Raw genomic sequence first — 22,194 nt, forward strand, 5'->3', positions numbered from 1 at the left:
AAGTTGATTTATACGTTACAGAGAAAGTGGTCCCAGTATACATTACAGAGAACACAAAAAATCTTTTGTATTAATACAGACGAAAACAATTACACATTGAATTTATTGAATTTGTGAGAGATGTTATTTATTCACATCCTCATCAAAGCACATATATGCAAAATCTCTTCATTGGGTAAAAACAATGTGCCCAAAGAAAAGGGGGGAGAAGTGGGGAAGGTAAGTGGTTTTGTGAGGATTAGAGTTGTGTAGATAGTTTCAAGGGTTCAGTGTGGTCACAAAATAAATAGTTGACATCACAGAGGCATTTCATTTAGCCCCATAAAAAACACAATTGTTAACCTAGCCCATATGATAAAACACAGTAACAATAATCTGTTGTTCTTGGGTAGGTGAAAAAACAAAAATCGACGTTTCAATCCCCGAATAGCGTAGGTTGAGTTCCACCTTACTATGGGGTCTTCCTCAGGACTAGGACATGTGGCGGGAGTGGAATGGGGCACCTAGGGTAAATGAAAATGCAATAAACTAACGAAAAATCACCTACTTAGGCAAAGGACATAAAAGTTCCAAATAGTTACCAGGAAGCCGTCCTGAATGTGGGAATGAATCAAGGGAAAGGAGGGGGGCCCACAGGCTCATAGTACCAGAGAGCACGCTATCACCTGAAAAATAAGGTATGTGTAAAAGTGGCCTACGGTCTAAGGGAATGCCACATACAGAAGGGCTTACACAATTGCCAGCTTAAAAGCCTGTTATAAAATAATGTTATCAACTAGTCACATTTCTTCCATTAAGAGGAATCAAAAGTTTCCTCCACCAAGGCCGATAAAATTAACTGGTCATATGCGTCAAAAATGTATAACAAAAGGAGACACGAGCAGATTAATCAGTTGACGCATAAAAATAGCCAAAGCGCAAAGCGCTAGACACAAGACATACGTTGGAAGACCATAAACAAAATACCTGTCCAAAGGTAAGCACACTACTTTTGTGAGGGCATGAAATCTAGAAAGAGAACATGGGAAAGGAAAATTTAATCTACCGTCCCGTGAAATATCAAACTGTACTCAATATTAAACGAAAAGAGATCAAAACTCACCGCTCCTCGGCGGTTCGGTAAACTCGAGAAAGACAGCCCCGTGCCTGAATCTGTAAAGATCAAGAACAGAACGCATTCACCATTCGAATTCACTCACCCAAGGAGCTGCAATTGTACTTAAAAAACGACAGAAGAAGTGCCAAAAAGCTTAATAAATGCCACAAAGCTTACCACAAGAATGGAACTGTCAACCCTCAGGAGCCGATCACAGAGAGTGCCGGCGGGCCAGGGAAAACTACTTAAATAAGCGTGCGCGTTCTGCGCGCGTCCCTGCAGCTGCTGTATGCTGACAGAGCACCGCATCACCGCATACCGGTGTCCATACACAATAAAGTTAGACTATGCCATGACTATTGTTACAAAGGGTCCCGGATAAAAACTAAATGATTGTTCTAATAGCCTAAGCCGTTATGCTATGTTAGTATTTAATAAAGAACCTCCGAGACGGGGAACCAAGACTGGGATGTTATACCACTGTACTTGAATACACAAAATATGGAATGCATTAATGAGGAAGGCGATCAGAGACTTGTCTTGTGGTGGACACGGACATACCACAGTACTGGTCGGCAACATTTTAAACAATGAATTTCATCCACGATGAACACATTAAACAATATCCTACACACATGTTCAGGATCCCAGGCTATTATTGCAGAAACCGGAATCAGGCACATTAATCAGCACTCATAAAGGATAAGTGAGAAACATATCCTGTCTTGCAAAGTGGGTACATAATTACAACCCGTATCGTATTCTAGTTGTACCATATCATCCTTTAGATGGCAGCCAATAGAGAACATTTGATTGGGGCATGTTAGATACATTAAGCATGAGAGGGCAGAGGAGGCCTCAATATATAAGACTTTGCATAATATTAACAGATAAACAAGTACAGCTAGAGTATAGTTATGATATTGTAGATGTTCATCGGCTCATCCGTTGTTGAGCTGCAATGGGACAAAAATACACATACAAAGCAATATTCCTCTCATTGTTGGTTTCACAAGATACTGCACTAGTCTGAGAAATAGTGGGTATGCAATAGACACTGGGGATCTATGACCTTCGCTAAATGTATAGGGTTGCACCTGCCTTCAAACCACTATTTTAAGTGAGACATGCTAGCTGGGCATAACTGGCATCCTGTTCATTAAGCCCCTTATGAATGGAGTCAAAACGGGTCATCCATTTGCTTTCCCTGAGATTCAGGATGGATCCTATATTGCCCCCCCCCATGGACACAAGGACACTTTCTCAAGGACAACCCATTGTAAATCCTCTGGTCCATGATTGGCAGTTTTAAAGTGGTTGACCAGTGGTGCTCCCTGGACATCACATCTTATTCTACTGCAGTGTTGCAGGACTCGTTGCAGGACTCGTTCCTTGATCTTTTGCTGTATTTGTCCTACAAAGATGAGCCCACAGGGGCAAGTGATGCAATAAGTCATGTTATTGGTATTGCAATTGGTTAGTGATTTGAGAGCAACACTGTGTTGTTTATATGTAAATTGCTTAGTTTGTACAGTAATTTTGCAGGCTTTGCATTGTCCGCATCTAAAATGTCCTAGTGTTGCTGGTAAGTTCCAATTTGTTTGTAGTGTGGGTGGTTCAGGACTGTCCAGAAAGGTTGCATTTCATACTATTTAAAAGTGAGTTGTACTGGAAAGTTGCCGGAAAAGTTGGAATGGACTACTGTATTGATTAGTGATAGGATATGCTTGGTAACAGCCAACTTATTATTGAAATATCTAACACATGTACTAAAGAAAGCATCTGAGCACCTATAACTTTCTTTTTTTTTTTAATGACTGGCCGTAGAGCGAGAGCAGAGCTCAATGTAACAGACTAACAGAAGAGTAAGAATTTAAACTTGTTCCTCGACATAAAGTAGCTCTTAACAGTGTATTTGAACTGCCAGACTGGTGTAAGAGATTAGGGCAAATGTATCATATATTCCTCATTCATGCCAGTGCACATCTTACCCATGGGGAAAGGAGCATCACCCATGAGTCACAGGGGAGATTTCTACAAGACAAATATTTGGTAAATCTGTCTTTAAGACAAAGGTCTTACAGCAATAAAATTCATTCTACATCATGAAGTGATGAATCTGTAGTGAATCAGCGTTTCAACAAGCAGGGAATGCAGATTATTGTTGTGCCTGTAAGACATGTTGAATTTCTTCAGACTATTTAAATTTCTAACTGCGAAAATGTGGATCCGCTAGAGTTTGTGAAGTGGCTTTGGGAAGACCTACACAGATTCTTAAAACAACCCATCTTGGAGAAAAAGTGTGCATGGACTCAGTCCTGTAGAATTGCCCCTCCGCTGGCTTTAAGAACTTAAGGAACTTGCAGCAACTTGAGGTACTGGATCTAAGAATTCTGGCTTGGTTATTACGGCTTGAGTCTTTTCCACCATTTAAATAGGACATTTCTGAGAAAAGGCTCTGTAGGTGAAAGTCAGGGCTTTAAATTCAATGGGTTTGATCAAGGGTAACCAGTGCAAACATTTCAAATACGAAATAACAGATTGCAGAAAGGATATTCTCAGAATCAGTGCTGCCGCTGCATTCTGAACAATCTAAAACCTGTAAATCAAGTAAGTAGGAATACCCAGATCGAAGATGTTGGCATAATCTAGTCTGGATGTTACCACAGTATGAACAATGGTCTTCGAATATATACTGGGACTAGATGAAGCATTCGTCTTAGAGACTAGAGTTTAGCAAATCAAAGGGATGAGATATCTTGAATTAAAAGTATAAATGAGAGGTTTGTGTCAAATTTTATACCCAGATTTCTTACTGAAGAATTAGGTGTAGGAGAGAGACTTAGTTCATCTGGCCATCTTTTACATGGATCAGGAAAGCAATTTGCTCCAAAAGAAATAATTTGTTTAATCTGAATTTAATTTGAGGCCTTTGTTATTCACCCACTCAGCTACTCCTTTCAGACATTACTTAAAAATAGTCGAAGTCTCACCATTATTTTCATGAAATGACAAAAGCAGTTGAGTATCATCTACATAGGAAACTAATCATATACCTCAAGGTTCGACCAGCTTTGCCATTGGCTCCAGATAAATATTAAATGTGGGGCTCAAAACAAAGCCGTGCAGAATCTCGTAGCGAAGAGGTTTGGCGACAAATATAAAAGGCGGAAGATAGACCGCCTGAGACCTGTTCTCAAGGAAGCATTTGAATAAAGCAAAAGCCTATACTTGAATCCCAATCTTCCTTACCCTGTCCAGCAAAATAGGGTGCGACAACAAAAATGGTGGATAAGTCAAGAACGACCACCAGAGCAGAAAACCCCTGATCTAAGTTACCTTAAATGAATTACGTTGCCTCTAACAGGGCAGATTCAGTGCTAAAACATTGTCGAAATCCTGATTGGGAATTGTGCAAAAGATTATTACATTCTAGGAAGTGGTATATCTAAAGATTAACAAAAATCTCCAGAATCTTAGATGCTGCAGGCAGAAGCAAGATTGGTCTAAAGTTACTTCGAACAGTTGGATCAGCTTTCGGTTTCTTATCCCCTTGCGTGCTGCGATAATTCTCCAGCTGTGCAGGAGAATTAATGAGCGGGCAGGATTTGGACGGCCCCAGGCCGTCCTCCGCACACGCCCACCGTGACGTATGACGGGCAGGGGCCGTCCTAAGCACCAAAGGGGTTAAATAGTGAAAAAAACACAGCCTGCTTTCAACTCACAAGAACGATAACAGTTTTCAGAGAATTGTTCCTACTGTTGTTCAGAACTAGATTTATAGAAGCGGACACAAGGCTTAAGATGCGAGGGGGCCATGGATCAAGAGAAGACCTGGATTTACACTTAACTAGTCCTTTGCAGAGTCCTACGAAGATATAGGGTTGAAAGTAGATAATTTCAGGCCCAGATCTGTCCCCAAATCACTTGATCTACTGAGGGGAAGCTCTCCAGTGAAATTAGAGTGAATAGTCTGGATTTTCTCATAAGATCTAATGCGTCAGTGAGCCAATTGTAAAAAAATTGCTGAGTCAATGACAGGAGAACCAGCTAGGATAAAAGTAGAGGGAAGGCTTTCTGCAAAAAAGTGTTTTTGAAATGTTATGCCATGCTCTTGAAGAACTGTGTAAGGTTTCATTAGGTCCATGTTTCAAATTAACTTGAAACAAGAAGGCACTAGGAATTTTTTTAAAAGAGGGACTAACTTGAAGATTGGGGAGGTTGGAAAAAATGATCCAATGTGTAACCAGCCTTGTGTGTTGGGCCAGACACTATTTGTGGAAGATTAGAACCATTGAGTGCTACTTTGAACTGATTACCTGTCTTACTATTAGTGTCGTCAATATGTAGATTAAAATCGCCAAAAACAGTGAAATTTGCATAGTGAAGAGATAGTTGAGCTAACACTGCATTGAGCTTTTGCAAAAGAGTCATTGTGGCAATCGGGAGGCCATTAGAGGACCCCAGATATAAAGACATGCCATTTTAATAGTAAAGACCAACCCCTCAATATCCTCACTCCAGTAATTTTAGTTGTAGAACAGGTGAAAGTGGACTGATAAGTCACAGCAATGCCACCTTCAATTTTGTCTTTTGTTTTTAGTATTGAATTTAAAAAGTCAGGGGATTGCTAAAGGAATATCAGGAGTAGAGATTTTTTTTAACCATGCTTCTGTAAAAAAACATGAAGTCCAATTTGTCTTCAAAAAGTAGATTATAAATATCTAAAATATGTTTTGGAAGAGATCTACAACTGATGAGACGCTCAGCAAATTATACAACAGTAGAATGGCAATTGATCCCTCAACGTTTTATCATTATTCCCTTATAACAAAGGACTACTTCAAGGGGGTACTGAGGGTTTTATATAACAAAGGACTACTTCAAGGGGGTACTGAGGGTTTTATTACAAACTGAACATGAAGACATATTGCTATCACAATGTTCTAAATTAAATTTAAGTTTTGGGGTGTAGGTCTTTTTAGAGAGAGCAGTTCTTCCCTTGAGAACATGTGATTATGAATGTCGTGCCCAACAAAACAAGCAGCATGGCTGGCACAGGGCACGATCCGGGTGCAGACGGGCTTGCCTTTGGCATGCCCTCTGTGTCTGCTGCATGGCTTTCTTCTTATAAGCAAATTAGGGAGGGTGTCTGTTTACTCCAATCTCTAGAGAACATCTATAGAGATGGTGCCTCGAAGGTGGAATAGTCTGTCCCTGTCTGGGCCAGGGACGACCCTACATCCAATAACATCAGATATGAAGATTGGCTAACAACCTCTTTGGACTTAAGTCTCCCATCATATCCATCTAGATCAAAAAGACATAGCAAATCAGCCCCATGGTATTCAGAAGATCTTAGAAACCAGAAACGCCTATGCAAGAGACAAGAGAGGAAGTGGCGGATATCCTACAACCAAGCCGAAAAAACTATTTACAGGGAAATGATTAGGGAGTACAAAATGGCCATAAAAAATGCGCAAGCAGCCTACTACACCCATAAAATAACAGGGGCAAAATCAAAACCGAAAGAAATATACCACATAGTAAACTCTCCGACAAAACCACCCCCGCCCGCCTCAGATAATAACAATTCATTGTCCAAATGCAATGACTTGGTTGAATTCTTTTTCCAAAAAGTAAATAAAATATACTCTTCTTTCCTTAACTCACCTATCGATCCGCCCCCGCAATGCTTGGACTCTGCCCTGGACAGGGACATTGAGCTGAAATCGTTTCCCTTGATAACAATGGAAACTTTAAAGAAACTAGCCCTACAAATAAAAACCGGTTCCCCTTGTGATCCGGCCCCTCCAGGCCCACTGGGTCTAGCCAGTGACATTATCTTCCCCACCCTGCTAGAACTGCTGAACTCTTCTATACCGAGTAAGACAGTACCCGTAACCTGGAAGCATGCAATGGTGCAGGCCCTCCTAAAGAAACCCTCCCTGGACCCAGCTAATGCGGGTAACTATCGTCCAATCTCTTTGCTCCCACGGGCGTCAAAAATCCTGGAGAAGCACGTCAACACCATTCTGACGACATTTCTCGAGGACAACCACCTCCTTGATGCTTCCCAGACGGGTTTTCGCCCCAAACATGGGACAGAGACTGCCCTACTAGCTGTAGCTGAGGAGGCAAGACGGATCTTGGATCGAGGGGGATCAGTGGCAGTGATCCTCCTCGATCTAAGCGCCGCGTTCGACACGGTACACCACAAGATCTTGTTGAACCGTCTTGCCGACCTGGGAGTATCCGGAGATGCCCTGCCGTGGCTGGAATCCTTCCTGTCAGACAGAACCTTCCAGGTCTTCGACGGCACATCTGTATCCTCCAGTAGGCCACTGGGGTGCGGAGTGCCGCAGGGCTCTTCCCTAAGCCCTACGCTCTTCAATGTGTACATGAGGCCGCTGGCTGGGATTGTTCGTCCGCATGGTGTTAATATCATCTCCTATGCGGACGACACCCAGCTGGTGGTCTCCCTTGCACAGAAGAGCGGTCTCCAGACTCCGCCTGACCTGGCGGCCTGCCTGGAGGACGTAAAAAGGTGGATGTTGAGCTCATACTTGAAGCTCAACGATGATAAAACGGAGCTTATGCTCCTCGGCCCAGCAACTCCTTCCACTCTGGAGCTAATATGGCCCCCAAGTATGGGCACTCCCCCTCTCCCCAAAGACAATATCAAAAGCCTGGGAGTATGGCTCGACAAATCGCTGAGCCTAAATACTTAGGCCACTAAGGTGTCAGCCACTTGTATTGGCCTTCTCAGGGTAATCAAAAAAATCCTTCCCCTCCTTCCATTCGAGGCCAGACAAATTGTCATACAGGGCCTGATTCAATCACGGCTGGATTTCAACAATGCCCTTTATCTTGGAGCCCCGGACTATACTCTACAAAAACTTCAGCGCACTCAAAACTGTGCTGCCCGGGCGCTCCTGGGAATCCCTCGGAGGACCTCAATAAAATCCGGCCTAAAAACTCTACACTGGCTGCCTGTCAGGGACAGAGTAAAATTCAAGGCCCTCTGCATCGCCCACCAGACTTTCTGGAGAACGGGCCCAGAAATCAACTCTTCCCTGATCTCCCCATACCAACCCAATAAAACTCTACGCTCCTCAACTGCTACACTTGCCAAAATCCCTCGAATATTTAGAACTAGAGCAGGAGGACGCTCGTTCTCATACAACGTTGCCAAACTGTGGAACACCCTCCCTCTGCAGATGCGAAACAATACAAAAATCACCAGTTTCAGGAAACAGCTTAAAACCCTCCTGTTCAACAACTAGTAACCTCAGCGGTCAGGTTTGTTTGGTTAGCTCCAGCGCCTGGATGCCTCAGGGCAACTGCAGCGCTCTATAGGCCTAATTTTCATTTCATTTCATTTCATTTCATTTCATGTAGCCAGTAAGCATGAGCGGATTTTGCGGATTGGCAATCCGCGAATTTTGCGGATTTGCGGATTCGCAATCCGCAAAATCCGCGAATTCCCGCGAATTTGCGGATTTTTTTTTTTGTGTTCGCCCGTGTTTCTGCCAGTTCGCGAGGGTTTTTACAATTTCGCAATTTGCGAACTTACTTGTCGGGTCGCAAGTTTTGCGAACTTGTTGTTTCTACGTGTCCAGCCTGTTTGGGACACTCTTCTTCATCACTGCCACTCTCTGTCACCACTGCCACTCTCTGACTACTCATGCCACCCTCTGGCCCACCCATGCCACCCTCTGTTTCATCACCACACCCTCTGGTTGTCCAGTGTACATTATTTTCGGCAAAGCAAAGCACACCTTCCCTGCCTCAAGTGACCTGAATTAATTTGGGGCTGATTAATGTGTCACAGAATATTTTTTTAGCTGGCACCTGCTTCCTTAGTGCGCCCTGATTAGTGATCTTTTGCACTTGCTAAGTGCTTTCATTGTTGCAAAATTAGTTACAACACCTGCCCTGCCCCAACTGACAATAATGAATTAGGGGCTGATTAATGGATTTTAACTTCCAGCCTGGCTCCTGCTTGTCTCCCTTAGCTGTAATTCAGGACCTTTGTGGCATATGTGTAACTATTCTGAGGGTTCAGAGCAGGGTCACATAATAGTTTCAACTGGCAACTGAACTCTGGAGGGGCCCCTCAGGAAGCACTACAGGAAATGGCTACTAATGATGAGCCTGAACTTTTGAACCTGGTAAGTAGTTACTTTCAGTTTTGCTAAGAGCGTATTTCTGCAATTTTGCACTTATTCGCGGGGCGCGAACTCACGCGAACAGTGCGAGCAGTGCGAGCAAAATCCGCTGCTCGCGGATTTGCGGATTTTGCGGGAGATTCGCGAATCTCGTGGATTGCGAATTTCCCGAAAATCCGCAAAATCCGCGAGCGGAACGGATTTTCCGCCCATGCTTAGTAGCCAGGTTCTGAGCTGGGATGGTGCAGTGAGCTAAAAAACGGTGATGGATCAAGCCCTGATCTGTTGACTGGGTAGGAGTGTTCTGCTTAATTCAGATACTCTGTCCATCACCACCCCCTTTTCTGAATCGTTTTGTCCACCATAAGCGTGGAAGGGTATGCTCAGATGTGAGTCCCTTGCTCACTGCACCATCAGGATTCAAGGAAGCCGGGCCGAAGATGGCTGTAATGCCAGAAACCGGTCCCCGGAAGCTTGTTTCCTTTCCAGTAAAATAATTGGCTTGGTAGTTTGGTCTGCCCTGTTCCCATGATGCACTGGGCCAGGGACAGACTAATTTGCATGTAGCCAGGTTCTGAGCTGGGATGGTGCAGTGAGCTAAAAAACGGTGATGGGTCAAGCCCTGATCTGTTGACTGGGTAGGAGTGTTCTTCTTAATTCAGATACTCTGTCCATCACCACCCCCTTTTCTGAATCGTTTTGTCCACCATAAGCGTGGAAGGGTATGCTCAGATGTGAGTCCCTTGCTCACTGCACCATCAGGATTCAAGCAAGCCGAGCCGAAGACAGCTGTAATGCCAGAAACCGGTCCCCGGAAGCTTGTTTCCTTTCCAGTAAAAGAATTGGCTTGGTAGTTTGGTCTGCCCTGTTCCCATGATGCACTGCGCCAGGGACAGACTAATTTGCATGTAGCCAGGTTCTGAGCTGGGATGGTGCAGTGAGCTAGAAAACGGTGATGGATCAAGCCCTGATCTGTTGACTGGGTAGGAGTGTTCTGCTTAATTCAGATACTCTGCCCATCACCACCCCCTTTTCCGAATCGAAGGTGGAATAGCCCCAACTAATAGATAGAGACTACTTAAATCCAGCCAAGCCACAAAAGCAGCCCAGGGAGCGAATACTAATAAATTGTCAAAGATACGTTAAAAAAGCACTTAAAACATTGCAACAGGACTCACCTATTTTGTTCAAAAACGCAATTTATCTTAAAATTCCTTAAAAAGACCAACTGCCTTTTAATTTGTTCTCCTACTAGGTCAAGGAGTCTAAATAAACAGTTGTCACTAGAAGGAAATGGTTGCTCCCCCACAAAAACAACCAGCAGTAAAGTTTAGAAAGGTAAAGAGCGAAATAACAGTACCCAAAGAACTCAACCGCTGCACTTCTTCAGCATGGCCCCTTGCCTTCTTGCAAGCAAACTAAGCTAGACGTCAGTTTACTCCAACTGTTACAGCGTGTCTCAACAAGATAGTGCCTCAAAGGTAGAATAGCCCCAACTAGTAACAAGCATTGGCATAGCCAATAGGTCTCGCTTTTGAGAACTTGCGCGGACAGAGGGAGGAGAACTCAGTTGAGGACCGAGAGATGACAAGTGACGCTAAAAGGCCCTCCCAGGTCTCCTTAGATCTATGTAGGCTGTTTTCCTTGGTATTGGAGCACTTCACATGAGCACCAATTACAATACTCGAGGATACATTCATTTTTAGGAAGGCATGGGGAAATTAAGGGATGTTGAGCTGAGACTCGAACCTGGTTCCCCAGCTCCAAAGTCGGCAGCTCTGGTGCTGCGGAAGCCTTGAATGCGGGTTTCAAGCCCAGAAGGTAATCATACACATGGCAAGACCCTCACTAATGAAATAAAAGCACGACCACAACCCCTACTTGGCGATTAACCCTTCACTAATGCAACACAGAGGACCAGTATTCAGTCTCTGACCTGTTATCAACGCGTAGGTATCACTAGTCACAATTCAGCTTATTTTATAAACTATATTTGTAATGAGCTCTGTGCTCACTGGAATAAGAGAAGCACCACTTATGTTCCAGTTGACATATATGCAAGTATTTTTAATGCTTCCATAAACCAGGCAGTTCATGGTTTTGTCCCTTTCCAGCAGGGGGTTATATATGGGGAAACTTGATCCAACATCTCATGAATGTATTCAGTGAGAGTAGCAGAAAGAGCGTTCAATATTAGGCAAGCAATTGTGATAGGCAACAAAACCTCTGACTTCATTTGTACACAATATGGTTATGTATTTGTGCGAAACATTCTGTGCATTGCTTTATATGACAAAAGATGCTACCAGTTGTCTCATTCTGCAGGGATGTACATTTGTCCATTGCCCGGTTTCAGGTGTTTGTTATATTTTGAGGCATCTCTCTCCAATAAACACCTAAGAAGCCATGCTTTGGTTAGAAATGAATGGGTGCAATAACGAGTTGGCAGACACTTATCCAACAAGATAGCCTGAAACAGTGTTCTGTGTACGATTGTGCTATAAGTTGTGTTTAAGGTGTTCTTTCGGAAGTTTCATTGGTGGCGAGATCTTTTAGGGCACCACAGTAACCATTTAAAGGCATATCTGACACCGGTGGTTGCCAAGAGGGACATCACTGCTCACTGGCTAGACACTGCCCCTCCCACTCTAGGGCGCTGGCGCCGGGGGGTGGATTGGTGTGCTGCGCAGGAGAGGCCTTTATACGTAGCCAGGTGGTGTCCCCGGAAGTTTCAACGGATGTGGGGGAAATGGGTCGGGGTACTCGACGACTGAGATGGTGTGGTCTGCTTCTCAGGTGCACGTGGGTACGTTATTCTTGCTTTCCTTATGTAATCTTGATGTCACCGCGATGTGTGTTCTTCCTCATATTCTGCCAATGTACAATGGTGCTGTTTGTTGTCAACTTTCAAACTCAATAAAAATTGGTTGTCAAAATAAAGGCATATCTGATGTGCCTTGGGAGTTTTTGTGTTCCAACACTACTGTTGAGCTAAGTGGGCCTGTTACCATGCTGGCATACTGAAAGCAGGAACCAGTCTGCCTGTCCATACCAGGTAAAATAGCACGTATAAACAAGTAATTAAGAAGTGCTAGCACCTACCCAGATGTTTTTGTACCATTAATGAGCTGGTCTCTTGATTCTCATGCAACAGTGATCGCTTAGACCAAAGTTATTATGTGTGTCAGTGTTCCTGTGCTCTTTGTAATCTTTAGGACTCAATGGTTTTACAGGCTGGAAATCCAGCATCAACAAGACATGCTTTCATTTTGTTTACCACACATGGGGCTAGATGTAGGTAATTGCAATTTACCGACTCTAAAATACCGAATTTTACCGATTCAGTATTTCAGAATCGGTAAATGCAATGTAGGTAAAAATTTGGTATTTTTTACCGATTCGTTAAAATTCGGAATCTGCAATTCGGAATTTACCGATTCGGTATTTACCCATTCGGTATTTACTCATTCGGTATTTGCCGAATTGGTATTTCCCATTCATTCCTATGGGCCAAAAGGCCCATAGGAATGAATGGGAAATACCGAATAGGCCCATAGGAATGAATGGGAAATACTGAATCGGTAAATACCAAATCGGTAAATACCGAATCGGAAAGCAAAAAAAAGTGAAACTTAAGTAGGCAGCCAATCAGGTGCTACCACCCTCCCCCTCCCTACCAGGAAGTGGCTACACAGGCAGCTGCAAGTAATTAGAAGGTTCTGGAGAGGCTGTGAAAGCTGAGCTGAGTCCCTGAGCCACAGGAAAAGTTTTGTGCTTTTAAACTTTGAAAATGGCAAGCAGCAGTGAAAAGGAACTTCCAGACAGGAAGAGAAAAATAAAATTTAGCACCATGGAGCTGCAGGTCCTCGTGGAGTAGGTGGTGAAGGAACACCAAAAATTGTTTGGCAAGCTGTCCCTGACTGTGGCTGAATCTGCCAAAAGGAAGATTTGGCTGGAAATACAAGCAAAGGTGAATGCTGTAGGATTGACTCCAAGGGACATAGAAGACCTGAAAAAGAGGTGGTATGACCTGAGGTGCCTGACTAAGAAAAAAATTGCAGAGCTCCACAAAGAGGCAAACAAAACTGGAGGAGGGAAGAACCGTGCACCCCCCCTGACTGAGCTGGAGGAGCTGGTGGGGACCACCATTGACCCAGAGAGCGTCTGTGGACTGGGAGATGCAGACAGCGCAGCCAGAGCTGCCACCAGAAAAGGTAAGAGGCATGCACAGCAATCACCCCCACCCCATCACCTTCCCTTTTCCCTATGTGGCAAAGTTAACCCCAGCCCAGGAGAGGTAGCACTACACATGAGCAATGCATTATGGGACATGTAGTCATTAAATGAAACACCTGTCATATAGCACAGCAAGCAACAAGTTAGGCAAATCATATCAGACATATTCAAGCGCAGGCAACATGTACAGTGTTTCAGTGTGAATTATTTAATTGTAGAGGCTGTGAGGCAGGAGCACAGAGCTAATGTACGCTTATATGTCCACAGGCGAGACATCTCGCAGACGTACGAGGGAGACGGAAGGCACGGCACCAGAGAGGGATGACAGCCAGGAGGCAGGCACAAGTGCAGAGAATGTCACAGAGAACACAGGTGCACCAACAACACAGCCACCATCCCAAGACCTTGAAATGTCTCCACATCTTCAGGCGTCCCCAGAACGTTCAGGATACCCTCTGCCACTGTCCTCACCTGAACTGCCTGCGTCACTGCCTCTAACAACACCTGCATCACAAAAGAGCAAGAGGCATGTAGTTGCCCCACTAGTCCAAATGGAGTCATCAGCATGTGACATGGAGGGGGATGACACTCAAACCTTGGCTAGGGAAGGAAGCACTGCCACACAGCAGTCCAGTGCAGAGGGTGCCCGTACAGGTATCAGACGCCACAGGCCCAGAGATAGCAGTGTTTCAGCACATGTGGAGGATCCCAGTGTCTTCCGTGGGCTGGAGGGTAGCATGGTCAAGATTCAAAGGATGCAGGGGAAGGCCATCCAGTCTGTGCAACGCCAGATGAGGAACCTGAACACAAATGTAGAAAACATAGGGAAGGGCATCAGAGAACTGTTTGATGTGAACAAGGAGATGGCTGCAGGGATGCGGGACATGACACAATCGGTGCAGCTTCTGTGCAGTAAACTGGACCAGGACATGTTAGCAAGGCGCAAGGAGAGGCAGCATGCGCAGCAACAAAGTAAGGCAATGAACCGCCTGGCCACAGCCACTTCCCTGCTATGCAGACAATGCATCAACATGCAAGAGGGACTCACACACAACAGCAATGAGGTGTCTAGGGGCATTGCTAGGATGACCAGTGCTGTAGGGGTGCTTATTAATGCACAGACAGCACAAACTGCTGCTCTGGATGTACCAGAAAGTGAGGAAGGCACCAGTAGGAGCAGCATGACAAGCCCCCTTGATGTTGAGACATGGAGTAGCAGCAGGCGCCATGGTGAGCCAACAGCCCAAACACACAGTGAAGAGAACAGCCACTTACATCTGGCACTGGTGGGCGTGGGCGGAAATGACTTGTACAGTAAATGGGGAAGTGACCCAGGACTACCATTATTAAATGGATTACATTTGTGTTGCACATTTGTGCTTTTCACTACCTGCGTAGTGCCAAATATTAAACTACGTTGGGTGCATACTCCACCTGTCTGTGTCTCTTTACTTACTTAAAAGTAGTTGCGTGTGATCTCTGCCCGTCTGTGTCTGCCATCTGTTGGTGTCGCAACTCCTGCTGTGTTGGGTTCAGTCAGTGCATATTCATCATTATGGTCCTCATAGTCGCTCAATTCCACCTCAGTGCCCTCCTTAGTAGCAAGGTTGTGCAACATTGCACAAGTTGCAATCATCTTACAGCAGATGATTGGTAAGTACTGCCATGCCCCTCCACTTTTGTGGAGGCAGCGGAACCTACTTTTTAACAGCCCAAAGGTGCGCTCCACAATGTTCCTAGTAGATTTGTGTGCCACGTTGTATCGTCTCTGGCTGGGGGTTGAAGGGTTGAGGTAGGGTGTCAGGATGAAAGAGCGGACGGCATATGCACTATCCCCTATTTGAAAATGAGAAAGCCATTACTCACATGCACACATACACATACATCTGCAATATGTATCAAGGGAGTGTCACACAGTGTTTTACCTAGCAGGTATCCTTCGTCAAATTGCCCCGCTGTCAGGCATGTGTAGATCCCACTGTTCTGAAAGATGTAGGAGTCGTGGGTACTTCCTGGGAACTTGGCCACTATGTCTGTGATAATGTTCTTGGCATCACAGATTACCTGTACATTTATTGTGTGGGTTGACTTTCTGTTTCTATAAATGTACTCTGTGGCAGCAGGTGGGCATATTGGGATGTGGGTGCCATCAATACAGCCGATGACATGTGGAAAATGTGCAATTTGATAAAAGTCAGTCTTGGTCTTGAGCAGTTCGGCGTGAGTTTCAGGGAAGCTGATGTAATGATGCATTCTCTGCATCATGGCCTCTAGGAAATTCCTGAAGAAACGGGACAGGCAGCTCCGGGACACCCCACCTACTGCAGCAAAGACACTCTGGTAACTCCCAGATGCAAGTAGGTGTAGGCTACACAGCACCTGCACATGGGGTGGGATGGCATGCGCCCTTGGGGTTGGGTGCTACAAAAGTGGGTGCAGTTCCCTGATCAAGTCCAGGATGGTGTGGGGGTGTAGCCTGTACCTTTGCAATATCTCTGGCTCAGTTAATTGAAATAGCGTTATCCTCTGCCTGTAGACTTGCTCCTCCCTTCTCCAGACCCTCTCTCCTGCTGCCTGTAGCCGTAGTCGCCTTGCTATCACGTAGAATGCCGCCATTCTGGTCACACTGTTGCATTTTGGGCCTTTTTTTTTATAGCCTGCACCTGGTTACCACCTGCTTTCAATCCATGGTAAATACTGACTCTTAAATACCGAATTTCATGAAATTCGGTATTTTAGAAGTTACCTACATCTCAAAACTCACTTTTTAGCATTTCTTATTTACCGATTCAGTAATTTTACTGAATTGGTAAAATTACCGATTCCGTAAAATTACCGACTCGTATTTACAGAATCGGTATTTTTTGTGACCTACATCTCAATATCCAAATACCGGTCGGTAACGATGGAAATTCAGTATTTTTGGCCGTTACCGACCGGTATTTGGCTACCTACATCTGGCCCTTAGTCATTATCGATAAACATTTGTCTGAGGGAGCTTGACACTCTATGAGAAGGATACTTTGAAAGAGATGGTGAGTCCCAACGCTTGTTTCTACTGCATTTGGGGGGCAAATACCGGCAGACAGCACCATCGGCACAGCCGAGAGGCACTGCGATCGCTGGGGTGGGACTCAGTCCCCCAGCAGCCTCTTCACCTGCATATGGTGCAGGAGGTGATGACACCCCCACCCCCCCCTCCCCCCCCCCCCCGGGCCTTTATCACTGCACCAGCATTTCTGCAGCGCAGGATACTTTGAAAGGGCTGGTGAGTCCCAACACTTGTTTCTACCGCATTTTTTTGACCAATACCGGCAGACAGCACCACCGGCATCTCCGCAGGGCACTGCGATCGCTGGGGTGGGACTCAGTGCGCCAGCAGCCTCTTCACCTACATACGGCGCGGGAGGTGACGAAACCCTTCCGACGCCTTTATCACTGCGCCAGCACTCCCGCAGCGCGGGACAAGCCTGGGCATGCACGGGCCAAGGGCGGGCCCGTCCTGTGCCCATCATTGCCAGGAAGAGGCAGGGCAGGGCCAAACCCCTTGGCTTTTCGGACCCTCTCCGTGATATGCAAAGTGCATAACAAGCAGGTTGTACCAGCAAACTGCAAGTAGGAAAATCATTACCTGTTTAATCATAGAATTTATCACGGAGCCCCTATACGACTATGCCGTGCCTGTGTCCCTGAAACAACGAAGTCACAAAGAAGAGCAAGTTTTAATTAAACATACCGGTTGACATGGATAGGGGCTACATGTTTAAAGAGATGGGCAGGAAAAAGGTGGTGGCTAGTAAGCAACTAGTGACTGATCCATTAAATACACCCAAGCGACCCACCACCATTGAACGCTATCTGGCACGTGCTGTAGGAGCTCTAACCAAACAAATTGATATGGCAGAGCGGCGCCTGTCGATTACCTCCTTGGGCCGGGATGGGGGGGGTCGAATGAGAGGGGGTGCGCTACTAGTATAAATGCCATAACCATTGACGAGGGTATGGCAAATGAACAAATGGAGCAAGTAAGAGTCGATAGTGCCCACAACAACCAGATTCCAACAACATCCAGAGGTGAACAGGGACCGCTGCTCATTACCCCGGAAGTGACATCTATAAGGACAAAAGGAGCCCGGACTAGAGTCCAAAAAACAGCTGTTAAACTGAAGTGAAAATCCCCGATCACCCCTCAAACCCCAGATGAGCTCATATTATTGGGAGAAGGCCCCGAAGACCACAATCCAATGAACTCACAAATTTGGGCATGCTTTTGGGATAAATTATCCACTGTTGTTAATAAAATAGTAAACCCACTTATAGAAAGGTTGTGTAGGGTGGAGAAAGAGATGAAAAAAGTTAATGAGGGTGTCGGATTTCAACAGGTTGAGAATCGTAGACAACTAGGCAAGGACCTGAGTGTAATCCATAGTGGCCAGCCCACCAGTTTAGCGTGGGTCACTGGATTCAGACCAGATGGACCTAGACCAGATGTGACAAGGACCAGTAATGTATCTAAATCCAGCAGTAGTGCCACAAGGGGTGGGCGTAGGATAGTACACCAGCAAGGTCCGAACCAACAACCTCATAGCACTGAGAAGAGTTCACCCCCACAAGACCTTGTTACTATTAATTTACCACCTGCTTGTTGTCCATATGTGGTAATTTGGGGTAATGTTCCGCCACTCAAAGAAGGGTCTATGGAAACCACAGAATGTTTGACGCATAATATAATTCACTGGTTAAGTAAAAAAAAAACGTATTCGCCCCTAGTAGAGCCAATGAGATCTTGCTCACAAGAAGGGTAGGGTGGATTGGCCCGTTGGCAACAGACTATAGGGGGATTGTGTTATAATCAATTTTAGAAGCCCCAGTTGTGCAGAAGGTATTCTTAATAGATCAGGTATTATACCTGTCAAGTCCGTAGCCATGAACATACTCTCATTGGTTTTTTTTTTATCGCCACATGAGGGATATTGACCAAGGCCATAAGATTGGATTTTCAAACTGAGAGGCCCACCCAAAGTTTGTACCCTTATTTTGCCCCGGCCTTTGTAATGCACAACAGATTTGAATCACTGAGTGGTGTAGATGACAATGAATGACTCAGTACTGAGCCAAGTGGTGCTGGGGGCTTTAAGGATCAGCAAGTGCTGCATGATATCACGCAAAACTGTCCCGAGCAAAGATCACACCAATAACAGTTATATGGGAAATAAAAGTTCAGTTTCTTCGCATATCATATGGTAGAAAAGTCAGTTCCATTTATTTCTTTTTTTCTTCTTTCTCTTCTCAAACAATCAGACCTTCCAGTAAGGCTTCAGATAATCATACAGGTGTAGCCAAAAGATGCACAAAGCCGACACGTGTTTCATCACAGGACATTCACCCAATGACTTCTTCAGGGCTACAACAGAATAATAAATCCATAATATATACAGATTCATATATCACAGCTCCATTTGCCCTTCACCATCACCAGTGTCAGATAAGGGAAAATTCGAGCAGAGTATTTCAAAAGGAAAGAAAAGAGGAGAAGGTTGAAGATACACCAATAATCCTTATATTGGTATATGAAAATGGTGTCAAGATAAAAGCAATTCACCATTGTGATAAGCTTAAAACACTGAAGAGAACAAACAAGGGGAAGATAAGCTAAATTTAGGCAAGATAGATGAAAGAGCCAATAGCTTCACGTGACCACACCAATTGGTACCTTATAGCCCAAGATTAGATAGTAGCTATAAAGCTAAGCAACAATCACTCACCAAGGATAATTCCTCATAGAGTGAGAAAAGGTTCACGATTCCAAAAAAAGACTGTCAGTTGCACAAAGCCAATTCGGGGTAATTCTACAGAAAGATCCATATTAGTGATGTCTCCATGCCTAGATAGCGTTATCCTTTTTTTTCTTTTTCATATTTCTTCAAAAACGAGGTCCATTTATCCTTAACTAATCGGTGCAATATCTAATAAAAGAGAGACAATAAGATATGTACACATGTGTGTCCATTATTATTCATAGTCGCCTAACTCGGAGACAATAGCTCAGAGGGGCAGAGTGTGCCAATATTTATAAACCTCTAGACTATCCAAGATGACAGTACCATAGTCCAAACACAAGATAATACCCATCACATTGTTACAAATTACCTTCAATTTTTCAGTAATCCAGGTGGATAAGGGTATATGTATTCTGTAAGATATCAGAGGAAAATAGCACATAAGTCAGCGTATATAACCACTATACATTTCTCACAGTTATATCTATTTTGGCACAATGTTTAACCAACCAGCAGGGCAACACTTCCGTTGTGCATATATCAATGCTCAAGAAGGTATGCGAAAGTATCACAAACATATCGCATCGGCGCAATAGTAACACACCATCATAGTAATTTTTCAGACAAACGTAGGTCAGTAGTATCCCAAAATCTGTATAGATATAACTAACTAAAATCTATTAGACATATTTTTACTAAGCTATTAAAATGACTCATAAAGCTAAGAAATTACCCCCAAGGAAATATCCGTAGTGTCGCCAGTCCCCCATCAAATTACTAAGACTTTTATATCTCTACAAAATGTCCTGATTGCTGAAATTAGCGAGAGTATAAACAAACCAGCGTGGTACTCAGCAAATGGTACATCGGCTGTAGTTCTATGTCACCCATTGTATTCTAAAATAAACAAACCATATGATGTGCAACATATCTTAAAACCCCAAATCTGCTGCATGATATGGATGTTTCTAAGGTTAGCCATCAAACAAAGCAACCCATGGTAACCAATATACATATAGTGAGTATGCAGGACTCTACTGCCGAAGGGCCTGTTGTAGATAGAAATGGCATAATTAGTAATGACGACAACCCTAATGACTGTTTAATGGTACCGAGACACTTTACAATAAAGGTTATGTATTTGCTACCTGGAACGTGCACGGGCTGGTATGCGAGGCCCAAATATCTGACTGGGCTACTTTTAGCTCTAAATATGACATTACATGCCTACAAGAGACCTGGTGTGTCAACCCGATGCACTTGGAAGGGTAATCCTCCCTTTTCTTAGCAGCTATTAGATCACAAGCTGGTTGAGCAAAAGGGGGCTTACACATTGTGTCCAACAAATGATCTGCTAATATCAAAAAGGTTGTAACAGTGGGTCCCCATGCACAATTGGTATGGCTTAGTAAAAAGGATAGGAAGAACTTGAAAATTTTACACTTTTATAATAATGTCTTTGATTCTTCAAGAGGTAACCTGGTAGCTTCCCTTGATCAGGGCTTAGAAAAATTATTGTTCCTAGTCAATACAGAGTATGTTATATTTTGGGTTGGAGACTTTAATCTAGCTGCATACGGAGGACCTAACTCGATACCCTGTGTTCGCCTAAATGTTGGTGAGGAAATTGGCCATTTTAGCCATAACGATTATGGGGAAGCACTTAATCAAATGATCGTAAAATATGTTTTACCACTCCTAAAGGGGGGCAGCGACCATAATGGGTGTTTATACCTAACATTAATAGGAAGGAATGCACAATCCACTATTGATCTTGTATTGGTATCTGTTTTTGCTGTTGGTTTGTGAGGTAATCTTAACGTAGTTTCTTTCCCATTTAACGATCATAATTTGTTACAATTATCCTTTTTCTTTTGGGGGAAAAAGACTGATGTTTATGATCAGGCACACCATATAGCTGGGACAAGAATAAAATGGTCATGTTTAATGATGAGGAAAATAGTAGATTCCAACCAAAGGGAAATTGCATACTGTCTACAGGAAGAAATTACACCAATGTTATTTGCCAAAAATTTCTCAACCATTACACAATCAATTAAGGCAATCCTCACTAAAACCCCCTGACCATCATGTAGTAAAAGGAAGGGGTGGTTTGATGGTGCTTGTACTAAAGCCCTTAGGGACTTGAAGCATGCTCTCTCCAAATCACCAAGAGAACTGTCCGGCATTCAAACTCTACATCTGGAGTATAAGATAGCTGTATCTGCCCGGAAAAAGATATTAAAGGAAGAGACATGGGAAAATTTGACTATAGCGGCAAAAATCAAAAATAACAAACACTTCTGGGATGTAGTTAATGCCCCTTTTCTGAAGAACGATAACATCCCAGATTTTTGTTCCTTTGTCTCAGCGGAAAAATGGGTAAATCATTTTTCCGAAATTTTCAATAGTAATAGGGTGCAGAGGATGATACAGGAAGGTCTGAAAAGTGAAGGTAGAAACCTCCCCATGAATATTTCCAATGAGGAAGTCATTCAGGCAATTCATGTGAGTGCCGGGGGTCGGGCTCCCGGGCTGGATGGTGTCCCAGTAGATGTTTTTAAATCAGCACCTACCTTGTGGGGACCCATCCTAACTAGGGTGTTTAATATGGCATCTATAGATAGAATCCCAGAGACATGGGGAGAATCAATTATCATACCAATTTTAAACAAGCATTGGCATAGCCAATAGGTCTTGCCTTTGGGGCCTTATAGGTGTTTAGGCAGAGCTATTGACTTTGCCAATGTGTTTAAGCTGTGTGGTAGAGAAGTGGGGCTGCTGTGCAGCATGCTGAAAAGCTGTAATAAAAAAGTGCCAGAAGCATTTTTGTTACCTTATATATGACCAAGAAGGCATTATGTCCACAGAACGACCATATTAAAAAATGTATGTACAATAAAAAATGTCC

The sequence above is a fragment of the Lissotriton vulgaris genome, chromosome 8 (assembly GCF_964263255.1).
Source record: "Lissotriton vulgaris chromosome 8, aLisVul1.2, whole genome shotgun sequence".
Taxonomy (NCBI): domain Eukaryota; kingdom Metazoa; phylum Chordata; class Amphibia; order Caudata; family Salamandridae; genus Lissotriton; species Lissotriton vulgaris.